Source organism: Rattus norvegicus, chromosome 2 (assembly GCF_021556685.1).
Source record: "Rattus norvegicus strain SHRSP/BbbUtx chromosome 2, alternate assembly SHRSP_T2T, whole genome shotgun sequence".
Lineage (NCBI taxonomy): Eukaryota > Metazoa > Chordata > Mammalia > Rodentia > Muridae > Rattus > Rattus norvegicus.
Genome location: NC_141535.1, coordinates 110310001 through 110332265, shown reverse-complemented (window position 1 = coordinate 110332265; position 22265 = coordinate 110310001). Strand labels below are relative to the sequence as shown.

General features: G+C 38.3%; 1 protein-coding gene across 9 annotated transcripts in view; it reads left to right on the top strand.

The window, feature by feature from the left end:
- The window catches only part of Nlgn1 (neuroligin 1), a 905434-nt gene that overhangs the window by 165476 nt on the left and 717693 nt on the right, over positions 1–22265 (top strand). For 4 of the 9 annotated variants that reach the window (XM_087614480.1, XM_087614466.1, XM_087614460.1 and 1 more), the window contains exon 1: positions 13762–14475. The exons of 4 other annotated variants lie outside the window; for them this stretch is intronic. The gene's annotated coding sequence lies outside the window, so the exon portion shown is untranslated. 9 annotated transcript variants of the gene reach the window in all.

Below are 22265 nucleotides of genomic sequence, written 5' to 3'. Positions count from 1 at the left end.
GTGAGATAAAAATCTCTTTATCTTTCTCTCTGATGGCATGCCCATGATCAAGAACCACTTTTAATATCTAACAGAGTCTAAATTACTTCTTCTATTTCTGTGTTGTTTACTCATATACAGATAAGAATTATTTGGATATCTTAACTATACAAATATGCATAAAAAACAATACCAATAAATTAAATATATGTTATATTATTAGTATAGGGTATGCATCCAAAAAAAAAGAATTGACATTATTTTTGTTTTTGTCAGTGTTTGCATCTTTTCAGGTCAATTGAATGAGCAAATGTATATGTAAATATTTTAGGCTTTCAGTAGATAATGTGGCGTCAGATTATTGAATTTAACATACTCCCTGCATAATGTGTGTGTGTGTGTGTGTGTGTGTGTGTGTGTGTGTGTATGTGTGTGTGTGTATGGTGAAGCATAGAAGTACAGAAGGACAGTGATTGAGAACAAAAGTGGGGCAGATTATCCTTGAAATTCATTAAGTATATAATGTTGTTTTAGTCCATTCCATTTGGTTCCTGCTTTGTTTTCTGAAGTATTTGGAAAGAGAAGGGTCAGGTATATTCTAACGTGCCAGTATTAGGAGTTAAACAAGACAAAAGAATCTTAATATAGTAACATAAGAACTCATTTGAAATGTATGAGCTGAAATTAAGATTGAGGTTTAATTATTTTAAATTTTGTTAATTTGAAGCTTTCATTAGATGTGCTCTAGAATGCGAGATTCTTGTAATTTGATTAAAGATTATCATAAGAAATATTTTTATAACAAAATGTGGTTGCTTAATTAAATCAATTTGTATCGCAGATTAAGCTAAGTGTAAGGAGATGCTGATCATTCTACTGCAGTTGAGAGCAGTGATAAAAGAGCTCTTTAGAGAACGGGAGAGAAGCAGTACTCTAAGTCAACTGAGAAGGATCACAGAAAATAAATTTCCTAAAACAGACGATAGTCCAAACAGTCTTCCATGACGCCTGGAATCTAGGACGGTTCTTTCCAATGTCTCTTGTTTTGTTATTAGCTTAATTGAAGTGCAAATTCTTAAACTAAATTCCTTCAGAAACTTTAGTCCCTCAAAAATGGAAGAAGGAGAGGATGTCAAAAGGTCTTCGCTGGACCCAACAGGAGTCTTGTGTTCACGAGATGTGGCCCGGCTCTGCTGTGCTGTCATCCAGCCTCATCATCTCTGTCCACAGAAGTGGGAACGAGTGACTTTTACAAAGTTGGTACAACTTTGCTACAAAGTTGGTACAAGGTTGGTATAGTGCGGGAAAGGATCCCGATGTAATGTTTGATCTCCCACTCCCAGAATTCTCACAGTGTTTTCCTGACTTGCTATTTACTCTGAACACCTGTGAGAAGCAGTTCGAGAAGCTCAGTGAATGTCAAGATGAGTAAACTTTAGACTCTAGAATCTTGTGTGAAAGCCAGAGACAGCTAGAATATCTAGGACTTTTTCCCACAGTACTTTACAGATAATTGATTGTCGTTCCCAGAACCCATCTCCAAGTCTTTTTAGTGGACTAAATTAGGTTAACAGACTTAGACCTGGAATCTTGAAAGTAATTTAAATCCCCTTCCGGCTTTATCATCATTTTCTTGCGGCCCTGTTCATTTCTGGCTCCAACATCACTCTTCTCTTGGAGAAATTGCAAGGTAGAGTTTAATAGTTTTCTTTTTCTCTTGGTCATTTGTTCATATTCTCTCGTTGGCCCCAGGCAATATTATTCTTATTCTATCCTTGGCTACTTGACTACCGTTTTGTTCAGAAAATACCAGCAAAAATATTATTTTCATCAGCATCTTTCTCAAACGTCAGATAACTCAGTGTCTCTAAGTAAGGTTCTTTGTGTTTTACTTCTCTGGATATTTCTTTAAGAGCATAATTTCAAAGACCAAGTTATTAGAGAACTGCCTGTGCAATCATTCTGATTTCTCTAGATGTCATTTATTATTTTTAATCTATATTCCCATACCTATGCAATAATGAATGCATGAAATACTTTAACTTGCTTCTTACCATTCAAGTGGGCTATCCAGTACAGTCCTTGCTCCTTCTATGTGACTATTTAAGTTTTTTAAATGGAATTAGTGCAAATTAAGGTATAATAAATTTTATATATTAGATATATCTTCAAAATGTTAATATTGTTTGACTCTGATAACATGTTGAAAATAGATATATTTGGCAAAATGAAATAGGGCAGTACATTTTGTTTGCCTTAACACTTTTTGCTTTCTTTTGTCTTGTTTTCACAAAAACTATTGCTCTGGAAAATTATAGTTAAACCTGAGGCTTATATGATGTTTTAGTGGGAAACGTTGATTATACCAACAAGGTGTGTTTGTTGATGGGAATCTTGCCTATTCGTGTCCTTGTAGTACTACTATGGCTGGTACCAGTAGAAGGTTTCAGATCTCTTGAAACTGGAGTTACAGATGGTTGTGTGTCTCCAGGGAGGTTCTGAGAATGGTACCCAGGTCCTCTAGAAGAACAATCAATACTCTTAAGCACCTTGCAATTTTCCAGCCCTGTATTTCCACAATAATATAAATATTTTAATTAAGTGCATTAGTTAATAACACAGATGTATTCTCTTGTGGTTTGGGAAAGAGAAGCCTGGAGCAGATCAAGACATGGTCCTTTCAAAGAATTCTCAGATCCTCAGAAAGTGCCTCTTTTCATAGGCTGTGTCCTCTTTCTGGATCACCTCAGAGAACAGGAGGCACCTGGAAATTTTTCTCGTTTCTGCTGATTCTGTTATCCATTCTAGCTCTGATCTGTTTTTGCTCCTCTAGTACACATCTTTGATTATACTGGATTCAGCCAGAATATTGAGTTGCTTCTTCTAGTCTTCAGACTCCTCATTAGATCCTGTCCCACAGTTCTTTGCGGTGCAGAGTGACACCCACCAAGAGGTTCAAATCCAGGCACTCCCAGTGGTGCATGCGTGGTTTCAGGCTCTATCTTACTCATAGCTAACACAGTTATATTTGTTGTTTATGATTTAAAGTTTAGTTATGTCAAATATATTAAAAGCAATGTAACGGGTCTGTTAGTAGCAAGAGACAAAGAAAAAGGCAAAAGTCCACAGCTGTGTGGCACACAAACTTTTCATTTATCAATTCCACCAACCTCATGCTGGTCTTAGGCTATCTCTATTCTTACCTTTTCCTGTGTGGTGAATGGAAATCTGTGGAGTATAGAGAAGCACCCCAGAACCCCTCATTGAGCTACCATAGAAACTGCTAATGTTTAAGGGCTTGTGCGGGCTTTGGGGCAATGAGTTGCTACTCTGAGCTGTCTTCTGATCTCTCTAGACGTGGGAGTGATGAGGATGTGGGTTGTGAAAGATCAATAAGCCAGGAGTAGTTCTTTTGCACCATAGTATAGCAAAGAGTCTTCTTAGTAATATGTAATTATCTATTTTAGTATTCTGCCAACATTGCTAATTTATATAAAAAAATCTTCGAACTCTGTCGTTAGGACTTTTTTGCATAATACATAAGCAAGTCATTGAAAATGTACTTCTTCCCTCTTCCCTTTGTCCATTCCTTTAAGCACAGTTGAGAAATAAGGAGCTGGGATGACAGCTTCGATATAAAAACACAGTTTCTTAGCTTGAGGAGCCCTGTAAGAGGCTTTGGAAATGTTTATGGAAAAAAATCAACGACGCTCAGACGATTCAGTCTAAAGAGCATAAACTTTAGGATGGACAGTTCAAAGACGGAGTTTTGTCTGCATTGAATGTCACATGGTTTTGCAATTCTGTTTCATGACATTTTTTATTGTTTGTTACCAAGTTGTTAGATATGATTTTATTCATATATAGGCAAAAGGCTGACATTAAGCTCAAATTGAAGAGGTTTTCAAAAAACCTACTTCTTTGAAAAATGTCTGATATTCTGCAATCTGTTGCAAATAATTAAAAAAATGTCATTTAACCGGTAATTGTGTATTCGAAGATAGGCAGAGATTCAAAGATAACGGAATTAAGAAGTGGAGATCTGCTCATTAATTGCCCTTTATAGACTTCTGTTACATATATTTTAGGAAATTGCAGAACTAAATATTTCAAGACAGGTAGATGATGCTTATTAATTCACACATTGAATAAGAATGAGCATCTAGGGCAGCACTGTTTTTAATTAGCATAGAATGCTGTGCAGAAGAGGAAGACTACACATTCCTTGTCTGTGAGAGGCAGTATTCGTCTTGATGCTTATTACCAGCTTAATACAGAAATTAATTCTCAGAGGACTTGCTCATAGGTCAAAATTCACAGATTTTTTGCTAATATTGGAAACGTAACTTTATTAATATTTTCCGATATCTGGTAGGATGCTATTCCAAAGTTATGTTTAAGAAGGTTTTCTATAATTTAACTTATTCTGGATTATGAAACAATGCTCTAGGTCTTTCGAGGTATGAAGAAGTTACAATATCAAGATTAAGCTGAAGAGATGGCTCAGTGAGTAAGGTATTTGTACTAATTCAGAACGCACATTAAGAGAACAGAGGGAGGAGGGAGGGAGGGAGGAAGGGAGGAAGAGAGAGAGAGAGAGACAGAGACAGAGACAGAGAGACAGAGAGACAGAGAGAGACAGAGAAAGAGAGAGAGAGATTGGGTTTTGCAGCGTGAGAGTCACTATCCAGCAAACCCTACTTGGGAAATTCAAGGACTGTGAGAAACTCTGTCTCAAAATAAGGTAGATGACATTCCTGATGGCTGAGTCCTGGGACTGCAGTTTTAAATCCTCATGCATGTTTATCCACATGTGAACACACATACATGTGAATGCACATATAATTACAGGCCATGATCTATGATTCAGTATAAACATTATTCTATTTCATGAATATGATTAACAAGATACATTAAAAACAATGAATTTTCCTACAAATATGTAACATTAAATTAGTTATTATCAGATAAAAATCTTTAAAGATGAATATCTACATGTTTAAAAATAAGGGTTAGTGCACAATACTAGTACAAATCATAAATATTTAAATTATAAATTTCTCAAAGGGCAGCATAATAAATCCTTAGTTTGTAGCACAATGGACAAATATTTGTAACATTTTCAAATTGGTCAAAAAGATTACTAAACTTGTTTAGAAAGATTCAGATTTCCAGCTTTTCCCAACTTTGGAGTTCTTTAAAAATATGTTTCATCCAAGAAGGGAAAGTTCAAACACACTGAATCACTGCTGTGTACTTGGGTCAAGCACCTAGGCTACAGGATGAGACACTGCCTTAGAAACAGCAGCAGCAGCAACAACAATAACAACAACAACAACAACAGCAACAACACACACACACACACACACACACACACACACACACACACACACACACACATCCTGCCCTCTTAAACAACCTTGATGTAGTGATCTCATCCTAAAATGTCTAGGCTTCGTCCCTATGCCTTGGTTTGCATGCGCTGTCTTCAATGGTGAAACTTAAAGATGCATCTGGTATATTTAGCACCCAAGCAGGTGTGTTCTTAGTGCTTACCTTAAATATTCCACATCAGTCAGGTGTTTAAAGTAGTCTTTCCTAATTAAGCAGGATCATGTGCTGTGCCCAACTACTAGGAGAAGGAGATGATTGTGAGCAGCCATGTCTGCTGACGTTGTAATGTTGCAGTAATTTTTATTTTATACCCTCTATAATTCTAGGATGCCACTCCTTTAGATTCAAGTCTGAAGCATGGAGTCGTAGTGTACATCAGACGAATTTTGAAGGAAGGCAGTGGAGTGTTTCTCCTCTAAACTGTTTTCCTTTTCCGTGTAGATGCTATTTACCTTTCTTACGATGAGACCATTATCCTAAAACGTTTGGTAGTGTTTAGAGCTTAAGCAATCTGACATGATCATAAAGCATTGAGGATCTCTCAGGGTATGGAGGGAGGGGGAAAGAAAAGATATTGTACGGAAATTTTCAATAATAAATGTCATTTTCATTAATTTGAAAAAAAAAATACCCACCCATTCTGAGTCTCCTCAGCATAGCCTTTTTCATATTGAAAACAACAGCGGAAGAGTGTCATCTCCTTTTTAGTAACACCTTGTTATTCATTTCTCCACATGACCCATATGGCGTTAATCAGTCGATGACTTTATTAGGTGCAGAAATAAAAATTGGGTGTGTTATTATCCCAGGTTTTCCCATGGCTGACATTTTAGTCCAATTTGAGTCACCACAGCACTCCAGTTGGATCATTATGGCCTGTCTTCCCCACCAGAAAGCAACCAAATCCTTTGCTTTTCTCCTCTTTTGCTTTCACTTTCTGAAGAGATTAGCAACCCGTTCAAACGCAGATGCTAATTATTTTTATATAGCAATTGGCACCCATGTTTGATCTATGAACTCATTCACTCACTAAACATTTGTTTCATAGTGGCTACTAAACCAAGTGCGTTTCTGTCTGCTTCTTAGAGTCCTGCAGTCATGAGTACTTTCCTTTGTGACCCTTCTTTTCTGTGCTCAGCATCCTCCTCCCACTTTTCCTGTCTCTCACTTTCTGTCACAGACGAAGCCTTCAGTTCAGTAACAGTATCTAACACTTGTTTGGCATGGATGACACAGTACTGCTAAAAATAGTTCAACTATCCATTTACATCCAAGAATCCAATGGTCAAGTTCTACTTAGGATTTGTAGTGTCAGCCTTTTCGAAGTGGTTGCTCTTGGGATGTTATTAGGGTTACTTCCAAAATGCAAGGAGGTTTGATAAGCTGTTGCTCAAAAAATATGTCAGCCTCTTCAGACTTTATAAACATCGCATGTCCTTTCTGCACCCTGCTTGTTCTGTTGATACTAAATTGTCATCTCACTGTTTAATCATCCCAAAATGCTTTAGTTATTTCCAAGAGCTTCTGAAGGGTGGAAGTTGACTGCTTCCCAATAAACTAAAGCATCTTTCTCCAGCCCAGCCCCAGTAGAGGGTATGAATCTCATGTTCCTTGTCATACCTGAAAAACTAGCTTTATAAATGTTGCCTAATATTTAGTGTCTTTTCTTTGTGAGGATGAGTATAATACCATGTCTTTGAAATGAAGTTTTCTCTTATTTGTCATGTGGACAAATATTTGGTTTGAATTCACATATATATTTGAAATGTTCCAGTAGAAAATTGTCTGTTGTAGTTTTGCTTGTGGTTTCTCTGGCTTTGGTAGTTTCTCCTTAAGTGGTGAGACACAGCATGATCCATTGATCATCCCTCCCACCATTTCAGAGGCCCTAATCATGTTTATGATATCAAAGAAAAATGAAAGAATGTTCTAGCTGTTTGTGACCTGCTTCTCCATTTCAGCCACAGTTTCCCCTAATTTTGATGGTGAATTTTGCTTGCTATCTGAAAATTCTATTATTCATTGTAGAAACAAATAACTCTGAATTCATTTCTACTTCCTAGAAATGTAAAACTGTGTGATTTTTAAATTTCTCCATAGAGAGCATTTATAAAATTCTGAGTTCTCTGTTGGAGTTATCACTATCCCTGGTTTCCAGTTATACTACAGAGCTACAGTAATAAAAAATATATGGTAGCAGCATAAAAACAGATGCCTTGTTCAGTGGAGTTGATCTGAAGACCCAGGCATAAATTCACACTCCAATGGATGCCTTCATTTTGATAAAGAATCCAGAAATACATACTGGAAGAAAGAAAACATTTTTAACAAATGGTGCATCAAACTGGAATCCTTATAGAATAATACAAATAAATCCTTATCTTTACCCTTACAAAACTCAAAGTGAGTCAAAGACCTCAACATAAAACCAGATAGACTAAACCCGATAGAAGAGAATGTGGGGAATAGCCTTGAACACATTGGCACAGGAGACAACTTCCTGAACAGAACAACTCTAGTACAGACACTAAGATTAACAATTAATAAAGGGGACCTCATGCAACTGAAAATCTTCTGTAAGGCAAAGATCACTGTCAGTAGGACAAAGAGGCAGCCTACAGAATGGGAGATGATTTTCACCAACTCCACATCTGATAGAGGTCTAATATCCCAAATACATAAATATCTCAAGAAACTAAATAATAAAAAATGAAATAATCCAAATTTAAGAATGCAGTACAGATCTAAACAGAGAATTCTCAACAAAGGAATATCAAATGGCCAAGAACCACTTAAAGAAATGTTCACCATCCTTAGCCATCAGGGAAATGCACATAAAAACTACTTCAAGATTTTGTCTTACGCCTGTCAGAATGGCTAAGGTCAATAGTATAAAGGACACCTCATGCTGGCAAGGAAGTTGAGCAAGGGGACCTCTTGTTGCTGGTGTGAGTGCAAACTTGTACAGCCACTATAAAAGTCAATATTGGGGTCCCTCAAAAACCCGGGAATCAATCTATCTCAAGACCCCACTATATCGCTCTTGGGCATGTAACCAAAGGATGCTCCATCTTCCACAAGGACATTTGCTCAACTATGTTCACTATGGCTTTACTCATAACAACCGGAAACTGGGAACAGACTAGATTCCACTCAACTGAAGAATGGATCCAGAAAATGAAGCACATTTACCCAGTGGACTATTACTTTGGTGTTTAAAAAATATGACATCATGAAATTTGCAGGTAAACGGATGCAACTAGAAAGCCATCCTTCTTGAGGAAACCCAGACCAAGAAATACAAATAAAGCGTGCATTTGATTATAAGTGGATTTAGCTGTTAAGTAAATGATAATCAAGCTACAATCCACAGACTTAGAGAGTTTAGGTGAAAATGAGGGCTCAGAGGAGGGGGTGCATAGATCTCCCTAAGAAGGAGAAATAGAACAGATTCTTCAGTTGGACTGGGGGTGGATGGGGATGGGAGCAGGAGGGATCGGTGTGGGGAGGATGGGGAGAGAGAGTGCAGGAAAAGACAGCGGGATTGGGGCCCTGGGGGTGGGACACAATATGAAATCCCAGTGCAATTTTGGGAAATTGATAAGGTGATCCTTGTCAGTAATTCTAGTAACAAAGGGTATGGAGTCTTAACCGGCTATATTTTTAGAGCCAGCAAGGCTTCCAATAGTGGGAGTGGGGTTACATTCTGTTGAGTTGTTGGGTGAGGAGGTTCTATGGAGATGCTTAAACAACCCAGTCTGATGCTAAGGCAGAAGAACATTCTCTGAAAACTAATAGCATAGCCCCATTGTCAATGGCAACATCCACCCAGCTCATTGAGCATGTAGTAGGCTTTCATGGGTCTTTTATTCGTACATTCTAGTCTCTCTGGCACAAAAAAGTACTCTGCAAACTACAGAAAGAGAAATCTGAACGCCAATCCAGCCACAAACTCCTACAATTCTACATTTTGTCCGAGATCGAGGATAGAACCAAACAGAACTGACAAAATAAAAATAAATTAATTTAAATAGATAGATAGATAGATCTCTTCCAAATGATATTCTTCTATGTCATAGATCAATATCTTTTCTAGTCATCATCAGACAGGCTTCCTCTGGTTCCTCTGGCAGTAGATTGTAGCAGATGAGAACCACAGCCAGACATTTGGGGGTTGGAAGGAAGAAAGGAGGAAGGTAGGTAGGTCCAAATTGGAAGTCTCTATCAGATCCTTCCCCTAGGAGATCAGAAAATCCTGAAAGTTGGGGAGGAAAGATTATAGGAGTGAGAGGGATGGAAGCCATAAGGAGAACACGGTCCATTGAATCAACTAAGCAATTCTCATAGGACTTACAGAGATTCAAGCAGTAAGCATGGACCTGCTGGATTTGCACCAGGTCTTCTGTGTATGTGTTATAGCTGTTAGCATGGTGGTTTTGTGGGCGTGGGTGTATCTCTGACTCTTTTGCCTTATATTTGGATACCTTGTAAAGCCTCGATATGAAGACTCTCATCTTGTCTGGTGCTGTCTGTCTTGGCCTTGCTTTTCTCTTTTCTGAAGAGGAAACAATGTAGGGGGTGTGGATCTGGGGTAGAGGGACAGGTGGGGGGAACTCAGAGGAATGGAGGGAGGGGAAACTGTAGTTAAAATGCATTTAGAAGAATGTATGAAAAATCTATTTTCAGTAAAAAAAATTCTGAGTTTTTACATTTTAAACTATATACATTGACTTACGTTTTATGACTGTGTTTTTTTTTCACTAAGTGAAAATGACTTTCTTAACTTGCACTCAAAAGTCGTTAAGCTATATCCCTCTGAAAGTTTTAACTTATAATTAAAAAATATATAATTCTATGAGGGTTCACAGAAATCATCTAGTCTAAGTATTTTCATATTAATGAAATATTTCAGGTATAGACTTAATTTATATGTAAGAGTAGCTCAAGATACAGCATGGGAAATAAAGTACTATGGATTCACGTGGCAATATGCAGGATGCTGGTGAAAATTCATTAACTCAGTCCTACCCAGAGGAAATTGTAGCACTGAATTTTGCTTATTCTCTTACTCAGATAATATTCTCAGACTACATACTCATGTTCCCCTCATTAATAGACACACTATTTTCACAAGCTTTCAAGATTCACTTATATTTATTTCTTATGTGAGTGTTTATCTGCATGCATGGATGTACACCATTTGTGGGGCTAATGCCCATGGGGTCCAGAAAAAGGCACCAGATCTCTGAAATTACTGATGAGCGCGAACTGCCATGGAAGTCTTGAGAATTGAACCCGATTTCTTCAAAGGAGCAGCAAATGATGTTAACTAATAAGTCATTTCTCTAGTATTATTATGTTTAACATATATTTAATAATTAATATCCACAAGACATCTTAAGCAATAGCCAAATTGTTCTCTATGTAATATTTTTGAGATTTATCCATGGCAACTCAAGTATCTAAGGGATTTTCATTTATCTCTGTTATACTTCTACTATTGTAGCATGTTAACATTCTATTGATTCAGAAATAGTGAGACTTTATGCTTTTAGGTTTTGCTTTTTGCTTTTTTTTTTTGGATATTTTATTTATTTACATTTCAAATGTTATCCCCTTTCCCGGTTCGCCCCTCTCTCATACCCCCCTCTCCCTACTTCTATTAGGATGCTCCCCCTAGCTCACCCACTCCCACCTCCCCACCATGGCATTCCCCTCCACTGTGGAAATGAACCTTCACAGGACTAAGGGCCTCTCCTCCTATTGATGCCAGACAAGGCCGTCCTCTGCTACATTTAGGGCTGGAGCCATGGGTCCCTCCATGTGTACTCTTTGGTTGGTGGTTTGGTCCCTTTTAGGTTTTTAAAGTTAATGTGCAATGACTTTTTCCAAGAATGGGAAGATAATTTTGTAGGCTGTGAATTTATCCAGTGATTTTTTTTAAATGCTTTTCTGAACCCTCTGAACCTTCACCCAGTCTATTCTCCATAGCTTCTTCACGTCTTCATCAGCATGCATTGCTACTACTTTTGTGATTCTAACCAATTTCGTGGCTGTGAAGTGTGATCTTAGCATCCTGCTGTGAATTTCTCTGAAGACCAGAGGTCACTGAGTGCTCTCTCAGACGCTTATTGGACCAAGTGACTTCTCCTCAGTCAAGGGAATCTTTGTCTGCATGGTCTATTTTGACTTGCATCTTTTAAAAATATGCCAATGAGTAATATATAAGTACCTTCTGGTTCATTTATTTTTTTATTCTTTATGCTATCTTAAATAGAAAGTCAGGTATGCTGAGAAATTAGAACTCTAATATTTTCATATGGATGATGCCGTGACTGAATAATTCATACACTTTTATTGTTTTCTAATGGCACCTGGTATTTATCCAGTTTCCATAAATGTATGCAAAGATTTTGGGGATTTCTTATTTATTCGTCTGAACTAGTTTCTATGACTAAACCTTAATGGCAGCCATTCTGGATTAAAACTTAATAGCTCACATTGAGACTCCATGAATTTTGTTCCTTTGGCTTTCATTTTTACTCTTTTAAGCAGTTTTTTTTTACCCTTTGCTTTTGCATACATATTTCAGAGCTAACTTTTCAAGTTCTCTAAATAAACTGTACTTACATTTTAATAACAATTTTATTTGTCTTATAGATTAATTTATGATATTGAATCTTCCATCTAGGAGCACATGTATTTGTTGATTTATTTTGAATTTTAATAGATAAATTAACCATAGGCAAAAGTTATTGCTCAAAGTCACATAGCCAATTAACAGCAAAGCTAGTGGTAGAAGAAATGTCTCCTGACTCTTTAACAGTTCACACACTTAAAGGCTTAATTATTTAGTCAGTTAAGAAAAATTTTCCAGTTTTTGCAGCTATGGAACCCATCAACATGAAAGAGAATCCAACTTCTGTATTTTACCAGGCCCTTGATAATCAAAGTGTTCTCAGAGGGCTTGTTAAAATTGGAAAATTTCAGTCCTAAAGACCTAGAGTCTTCATTTTAAAAAGATTGCTGGTTTATTGGTAGACACTGTTCGTGAGACTATGTGGAATGCTGCTTTGCAAGAGAAGTGGGATATTCGCAGCATTGATCCCCTCTTTGGAACCTCTCAGAACTCCTGGTGCTGATGCAGAGGCCGCTGAACTCTCGAGGTTTCAAGGAAGCCTCATGGAGACTTGGGTCATGATGGGCTTTGCAAGAGAAGTGGGATATTCGCAGCATTGATCCCCTCTTTGGAACCTCTCAGAACTCCTGGTGCTGATGCAGAGGCCGCTGAACTCTCGAGGTTTCAAGGAAGCCTCATGGAGACTTGGGTCATGATGGTTACAAATTGCCCTTTCCCGGCACTCAGAGACATTGTGCCTGCATTTCTGAACAGACATAAAAAATGCAAAATAATGGGTTGGAGAAGTGGCTTCACTATGAGGGTGCTTACTGCTTTTACAGACAGCACAACTTTTAGTACGCTTGCTGGATGGCTCACAAAAGCCTTTCTCTCCTGCTCTAGGGGTATCCTACAACTTCTCCTGCCCTCCAGAGGCATCTGCAAACATACAGAGTACACACACACACACACACACACACACACACACACACACACACACACATTCCAAATAAATCTCATTCCAAAATGAGAGCTGGCAGGATAGCTTAGTGGGTAAAAATGCATGGCATCCACATGAAGATGTGATTTAGGTCCCCAGGGTCCATGAAATCGAGGGAGCTGAATTGACTTCTGAAAATTGTACTCTGTCTTCCATACACGGGCTCTGGCATATGTGCTTGCGAGGTGCAAGTTTATGCATGCATATACACACAGATTTAAAAAATGGATTTAATTGAAGATATTTAAAAATCCAAAATGATAAAATATTATCTAAATAATTCATAACCTTTATTATGTTTCTACCAAGGAAACAAAAGGTTAAGTGGTTTTCTAAAAACAATACATTTCAGGAAGAACAGGACTCTGTGTGTGTGTGTGTGTGTGTGTGTGTGTGTGTGTGTATGTGTGTGTGTACTATTAACTAGGGGTGATTACAAAACAAATACATTTATTTGACATCACAGTGCTTCACTAAACTGCCATTTTACCTACTAAATGCTATTGGGGGAAACCTTTAAATGCCTAAGAGTCAGAAACACAGACCTTCGGTTTTCCAGCAAAAGGCAAAAGTCAACCCACCTGTTTAGACAGCTTCATTTTACTAGTAGTAATTGGGGTTCAGCCCCCTGGTTACTATAACAGCAAGTTATCCCCAGATGCCAGGGGACCAGGAAAGGAGTGGAAAGGTGAAGAGGGGATGGAGGAAAAGTGAAATCCCTGCAATATCGCCTCGAGCCACTAGGGGTACCTTTGTATCATTTTTCATTCTGCACCGATTTGGAGTAGAAACCTGTATTAGGGGAAAACCAGGGTCCTCGGCATTTTTTTTCTTTTCTTTCTTTTTTTTTTCTTTGCGAGCAGTGCACCCAGAACCCAAAAAGATTATTAAAAAACGAAAGAAAGGAAGGAAGAAAGGAAAGGAAAGGAAAGAAAGAAACCACAGCCCTTCGGTAACCCGGATAGGGCTACGGAATCATTCTACTGGACACCAGCACTGGGAATTCATTTTTGAGGTCAATTTCCAATCGAGATAAATCTATTGGATTAGTAGGATTATCTGATCGCAGCTCAAAGAAGTAACGTTGTTTGATCGCTTGTATTTCTTGCCTGATGGTCGGAATTACACGGATGCGGCTTTGGTTCTCCAGGATTCTGGATCGTGGCAGCATCTGGAGAGAAAAAAAGCATCAATCCACACGTTTAGGAAGTGTCCGTGGGTGAATAACGAGGGAGGGGGAGGTGGATCTGGGGTTGCGGCTGCTTAAAGAAAAAATAAATAAATAAAGGAGGCATCTTGAATTCTGAAACAAGAATTACCCAGTTCCAGAGGTTGAAAAGAAAGCATCTGCAAACTGGTAAATACTTTGACCATTTCGGCTTGAATTTGACTGGGAAGTGTTGTTAAAACTGTCTCCTTGAATAATTTAAAGAGGACTGGGGGAAGATGAGGGGGCTCCCTCCGTGGACGTGCTTCCCTGAGGGTAAGTTTGTGCCTCTTTCCTCGGGAGAGGGCTGCGGGTTTGGGTATCACTGAGCTGAAGGGGTTGCGGACACGGCGCCGGAGAAATGGGGCGAGCAGGCTGGAAGCCCACCTCGCGCATCTCCCAGGCATCGCGACCTCTCCGCCCGCACCGAGCTTTAAAACCTAGGTTTTGTGGCGTCAGTGGGGAAACCAAGCAGCCTTCAGCCTCTCAACTTTGCCTTGAAAAAAGAAATCTCACAGCAGGGAGATCCCTCTTGGACCCGGCGATTTTTCTCCTAGAGATACTTTAAGGAGAGGAGACAGCCAGTGCTTTAGAAAATTCTGCTTGGAGGTTGGGGGAGAGCTCTGGTCTTCATTGTGCTGCCTCGGCCCAGTTTCTCAGGCTGTCTAAGCTTCTTGGGGGAATTTCGCTGGGGATACAGTCAGCAAGAGGGTGGCCTTATTCATAAGCTCCGATGTTCCCACCCTCTGTTTCTTTCTGCCCTTCCCCACCACCTCCTTCCTTCAGTCGGGCACTAAAGGGTTACAGTCGCTGCATCTGATCTAGGAGAAAAGAAGTAGGATTCTGCCACACAGGTTATCTTGTGACTTCCTTTTAGGACTTTGCATAATACAGTCCGACTTAACTTTCTTGAGTTAGATGAGCCTCTTTGCAGTATTTCAGCCCAGGGCCCAAGCTGAGTGCACCAGGCATGCAGCCACCGTTGGGGTTTTAGCCTGCTTTGCTCTGCTCCTTACTCCTAGGTTTTCTTTCCCAGTGAGTTGCGAGGTGCTTGAGTTTCTAGCGATTTTCTTGCAACTGAATTTAGGTTAAAATGTATTTTTTTCTTTCAGTTAAAGACGTCTTGTAGTTCTCAGAAAAAACTCCTCTGTGCTGGCAGAAGGAAATCGATTGTGCCAGCGGTAATTAAAATTAATCTCGCAAATGCGTGAATATTAATTGACTTAGAGAAGTAAAAGTTGCTTTGGAATCCGAAAAGGACATTATGCTCACTGAAGTTTGAAATCCACACAGCTCCAGCCCAATTATATTTCCATAATAATATGTAATATGTAAGTATTTATGAATCGTATAGAAGTGTCTACAGATGCCTTACGTTGAGGAAACTCCCTCAGATCCCTTCACCTTTCAGTCTCTTTAGGTTAGCCTTTTCTCTTTAAGGCCGAAAACATTTGCTTTAAAACTAGCAACTGCTCCAATACACTGAAATAAAATGGAGAGAGGCAATTGTTATGATATGAACTGCTGCATCTGGTATATTTTAGTATTCCAAGACAAGCATTAGACATTTTCCCCGGGATGTGTGTTGATACATTGTGAAATTTGTGCAGACACCTTTACAGTTTTAACATTAAAGACTCTCCATTAAGTCTGGACTCACCAGAGAGACAACTCTTCAATGTCATCTGAGCTCATCCCCCTCCCATACTTACTTTAGACAAACTTCAAATACTTCAAATAGCATTCTGGCTGTGACAAGAGGAGTCTTACCAAACTTCCCCCTTCCCTCCCTTGCCCTCAGATTTGCCCATGTGTTCTTAAACGGAATTCTGAAGCTAGTATATGAAATTTGTATTTTAAAGATGCAATTGCCAAGTTGAAAACTTTTGTGTCCTAGGGATCTTAGAGTGGAAACTTGGCCATTTCTTGCTTCTGTGGGATTGAGTTAACCCTTTGTAAAAACGGTAGATTCTAAGGAAGCGTTTCTGCAAGCTCATTTGTTTTCTGCACATATTTGTGAAGCTGGCTCTGCCTCTTTTCCATGCTTCTGCGTCACGTGGTCTGTGTGCTTTGGAAGGCAAAGAATGGATGTTCTGTGTGTGCGTACATCCCAGCCACTGTTCCTGGCCACAGAGTCCAGGAATATCAAACATCTGCATAAAAATATAAATAGAGTTAACCGTTAATACAAAATCAATACAGCATTTGAATGACAGGTGGGTTATATTTCTCCCTTTAGGCTAGTTGATAATACAATTATTGACATCAAGGTGATTAAAGATTCAAAATATAAGATGGGGTCCTTCTAAAGATTAATTTGCATATTCTGAAATCAATAAAGTAGTGATGATCAGGAGTCTCAGACCAATGAGGAGGGTGAGTGAGTTGACACCCCTCCACTGTAGCTGGGAAATAGTTTTCTGTCAAGAGCAGTTGACATTTTCTAAGGCTTCATTATGCTCTTTTTGGGTGGTGAGAAGGAAAAGGGGCAGCCTTGACATTTCTTTGTACAGTCTGCTTAGAGGGTTGATGATGGTTCTATAGTAAATCTCTACACAACTTGTAGGTAGTGAGAACTGAGAAACCTTGTAGGTAGTAAGTTCACGTTGACAGCCAATAGCAAGGGATGTAGCCTATGGAGAACTCTTCCAAATTTATAGCTATGCCCAGTTAATGGATGCAAGCTCAGCACAGGTTGACAGAGAGGACCAGTTATAGGAGTGGTGAATCACGATAGGGTGCACTTGGTAAATTAACTACATTTTGTTCTGTTTTCTCCAGCATGCATGTTGTAATGATTTCTCAAAGGAACACAGTGTCCTTGATTGGTTCCTGTTACTTTATATGAAAGTTTCACAAAATGTGTAATTTGGACAAGAAGGTTAAAAGTTCACAATTAATGCTGAAAATTGCAAATATCATTCTTAATGTAAGTGAAAGATAGAGGCATTGGATTCCCCAAAGCTATTGGTTCACAGTATTTGTATTGCATTTCCCCGGGTATTGCTATCTTCTCTATGGTCTAGCTGGCCTAAAATACAGACATGACTAACATAGTGGCTGCAGATCCCGTGGTTCTAATATGATTCACCACATTCACTGTGACTCCCCATTTTTTTCAAAAAGATGAAATTCTACCTGTTATTAAGTGGGAGTACACTGAAAGGGAGAGTTTACTTTTCTGCGTGAATGTAAATGATTGAAATTCAACATACATTATCTGTAGTATAATACCTCTCTCTTTTGCTTTATTGGGACCTGCAGTAAAAAGTCCACCTTTCTATGAATTTGAAATCTCAATGCTTAATATTCAAATTTTGCAATGTCCAGAAAAAAAGGTGGAATTTTTATGAATATCCTCAACAAATGTAGAACATACTTTTATTATTTATTATTATTAAAAGATAACTCGTGATATCTTGGGGAAAGCCAGACCTTACGGCTGTTTCCAGCTATGTCCAGGAACGGTTCTTGAATAGCAAGACATTGTTTTAGGTTTATTTAGTCTAATGGCAATGAAAGTGTGTTGTGACCCCTCCCCCAAAAAAGAAAAAGGAAAAAGGTAAAGAAAAATAAACTTATATTTCCTTTTGGTAGCATATCTGTTGGGGGAAAACTGGCAAGTGTTAGTTTAACTGAAGTCAGAGGAAACTAATAAATCACTCCAGGCATTTGAAATTATTAGACATTAAACTTTGGGGAGTTTTATTTGAATTCTTTTTATAGCAGTCAATATAATCTCTTCTGTGCCTATTCCCATTGCATGTAAGAGAGAAATTCTACTCAATGGAAGGGCACTTTACTGCTGTCATTACTGCAGAGTTTATAGATGAGGGATGTGTCAGCATGTGAGATTCAGCCTTAATGCCTCTTTTGTGTGAAACCTTATGGGCCTTGCAGGCACTCTCTCATCCTGACACTCATAAAACGTTCAAGTCTCCGTATTTATTATTTAACTTTCTTCCTACATATAGCCATCGAGCGTTTCAATGTATGGACGTGGAGCGAATCATAGCAGTCAAGTGCAAATGTGTATGAGGTTTAATAACACACATTGCAGGAACTGATAAAGTTTAATTAAAAAAAAACAAGTTAAACATGGAAGTCAGTTTGGAATAAATACAAGTTAAGTTAGTGCTAGAGATGTAAAATAAACAACCACTGTGATGCATCACAGCAAATAAAGTATCAGGCTGAGACAGGACCACCCAAATGCAGTTGTCATGGTAGGACTTAGCTTTGAGTCCTGAAGCTTCTATGTGACTTGTGAAATACATATTTTTTTAAATGATTTTACTTTTTCTTGGTTTGTATGGCAATATTAGCTAGTATTTTGACAATGCATCAACCAAACTTTTTTGCATATAATATTAATTCTTCTTTTTCATGGATTTTTAAAAAGTTCACGAGCTTTTAATTTTTTCTATTATATATTTCTACCATATTTGTTCCTCTTCCCAAACTCCTCTCAAATCAAGCACAGGTCAGGTCCCATGTTGAGGAGTTGGCCCACATAAATAGATTCAGTGTTTTTCTTTGTGTTTTTATTCTTTATTGGCTTTGTTTTGGTACTAATTCCTTTCTGAAAGGCAACAGAATGTTGTTTGTTTTGTTTTGTTTTTTTCTCTAGACTAAACTTCTCTAATGATGCCGATGACTACCACTAGATTCAGATTCCTGCCTTCCTTTTGGAGGTGCTGTGGGCCATGCTCACAATGAACTGCACATCTATTAGTTTGTCTGCTCCCATAGTTTATTTGTTTTGCATGGTTTAGAAAACAAATACGCTCATCGTTTGTTTGCTTATTTATATTTTATCTATATATCTCTATCTCTATATATCTATTTCTCTATATATGTATACATATATGTATATGTATACACACACACATATCTTCCCCTCTTCCCTCTCCTGACATGGTGCAACTCTGTCAGTCTCTCTCTCTCTCTCTCTCTCTCTCTCTCTCTCTCTCTTTCCCTCTCTCTCTCTCTCGATTATTTATTTATATAGATATATTTGGTTGTGATAATAGATGTTCAGCCAGGAACCAAAAGTTGTACTGTATACAGAATATTGGTCAACTATTTCTCTAAGTGAAATATTTATATTTTCTTATATTTTCTCTTATCTGAAGAACAGACATAGTCTAAAAGCAAAGAAGTGGGTGTGTCTCATTGGCTACTTGTGAAAACACTAATGCCACAGTGATTTCTCTTTCATATGTACCATCAATTGTGTGGAACACTAACAATCTCATTTTTGTTTTTGATACACTTAATGTATTTTTAAGCTTTCAGGGGAAATATTAAACAGACAAATTGTTAGGTTTCAAACTTAAACAAATGGTTGAGGTGTCTGTTTAACCTGTTAAAGTAGACCTGGCCACCAGGTTTTCCCTGCAATCCCTTAGTCCCTACCTGTTACAGGGCCTTCATGGCTGGTATACCTTACCCCTACCTTGATTTCCCCAGGCTATGAGTCTGGGCTGTACTTCCCAATATATAATCTAACCATTTTCCTTGTCCCTGCTTTTTTTGTATCTTTGAGCATCCTGACTCCTGTACCTGGTTCCCCTCTCTCCCCTGCCATGGTGTAGTTCTGTCAGTCATGTCCACTATGGACTCTCCCAGAAGTTCTTTACTCTGACTATGCTCTCCTACATATCTACAGTGAACCTTCCTCCCCCATACCTGGGAGCACTTATATTCTCTTTTCTTTTCTTTCTTTCCTTCTTTCCATTGTTCATTCACAAATTAAAGATAAATTAAATTTTCTTTGACAAAATCATGGTTAATTATTTTATTCTAGCTTATGGAACATTCATTATGCTGGCAAATTCATTCAGGAACTATCAACTTAATACAAGTCAGGTTGTGATCGTCAGTAGCCTAAAAATTCCCTTTTGGAAAACAAACCATCCCCAGAGAATACTGGGCAATAAACACTGTTTCCTGCTTATAACATTGACCAACAGCTTGTCACGCTCTCTGCACCTGAAAGCAATACTTAAGCCATTCAATAGTTAACCTGAAAGGCGTACAGGTTCACTTCAGCAGCCATTATGTTTTGAGTCAGTGGATCTGTCATTTTTGATTTAAATCTGTATTACGTAGCTGTCCAAAACTTTACACACAAGTGACAATGTTATCTATCCTTTTCTTATGGGTAAAAACATCACCAGTTTCTTGACTTCTTCAATTGTGCCAAGTGTCCTAATGCACATGTTCTGAGGGTGCCAAAGCTCTCTACAATTTAGAACTGTAGTCTTTAATAATAACATCCCAGGATGAAACCCCTTTACATATTCAAGTGACCCCATAACATCAGTGTCCACAACCTTCACAATGGCAAAAAATTTGGGCTTCTCCCCAGCATGTAGAGCTATCAACTAACTATAGATTATTTTAAAAATAATTTCATGAATATATAGATATGATATATTGTGATTTTATTCATGAGCTTATTTTATAAGTTGTTTGTCGTCGCTTTTCTCCATCGGAGGCCAAGAAGACCACCTTGAATGGGCTATTAAGAGGACTGGATTTTGTCCAATATATAGTTGACATTATTCTAGCCTCCCTAGATTTTCGTGGATGAGTCATTTCACTCACTCGCTCATCCCATTCTGTTTTATGTTTGAGTTGTTTTATTGGTGGTTTATAAAACACATTTTTTCTAAGTTTCATTTTGAACATGCCAGGGAGTTCTTCAATGACACTGATTTAGTTAATATTTTTTAGTGAGAAACTATTTCTAACTATTACGAGGAATTAAAAGGGAGTCTTTTAATACATATTAACTTGGCCGTTTTGACGATTTCATACGTGAACATAATGTGTTTGGAGTCCTCTCTCCCCTCCCGCCCTCTTATCTCCTCTTCATCTCTAGCAATAAGTCCCATGCCTACCAATCACTTTCCCAGGCTCACGGCTGTTGTTTTTGTTTTATGACCCATTAAGTTTTAACAGGGCCATCTGTTTCACCATTGAATAAGAAGCATCCCTTGGAGTTGGGTGGGTTCATTGGTGGGCACAGTACTGGAGACAATTGTTTTCCTCCGCATGGATTGATCAGTTAGCCGATATTTTCAGCATGGATGGGTCTGCCCTACTTAACTGCTACTTAGTCTTCTCACTTTTGTTTTTTATCTATAAACCATGAAATCAGTTGTTATTTGAAGTTACAGAAAATTTAAATTAATATACTCTATCCTCTAAAAATAATAATTTGAAAATCCTAAAAGTTTTAGCAGTAATCACATTTAGCTTGTTTTCTTTTAGGGATTAATTAAGAATTACTAATACAATAACACTATCTCCATTCTTATAATTTACTGAAGGTACATGGTCAGTCATTGTGCCAATGTGCATATTTATTATTGATATCTGATTTGTTAATGGGCTATATAAATGGTCCATAAACAGAGTGCTTTTTAAAATCTTGTGTTTGTGAGACGTTCAAAAGGCATTGTAATATAGAAGAAAACATGTCTGCACACGAAGAAAATTGCTCATGTAGTATTTTGATCATATGAGTCACTGTTCAAACTCTGCATAAGACTGGGAGGTACAGGCGGACATTGTTGGTGTTTAGTGTATCGTACAAAAGAAGTTGACGGTCTCACTCTAACTCTGTGGACGGTTGCTCTGGAAACAATAGTCACTATAGTGTTTGCCAATTCCAGCAGAAGACGGGAGGGAAGGGGCACAGAAGCTTAAGGACCTTCTCTGTGCTAATCATCCTCGGAGGGGCCAAGATTGACACCTTTGGCACAGAGCCACGCCAGCAGCTTAACATCTCCTTGGACGACCAAAGTGGTGGCCCTTCTCTAGCAGTGAAGGATTTTCTTTAAAGGGACATTAATTAAACAGGACACCAGGAAGGGAGGGTGATATTCCCTTCTTCCCAGGCACTCTCTCTACTCACTAGAAACAAGAATAAGCTTAAATAGAGGATGGGAAATGCCACACTACTTCGGCTGTGCCAGTTTCTCTATAAGATACTGGAAAGCATAATTAAGTTGCTTCTACAAGCGATGACTTGTGACCTATGGGTGGCCCGATCA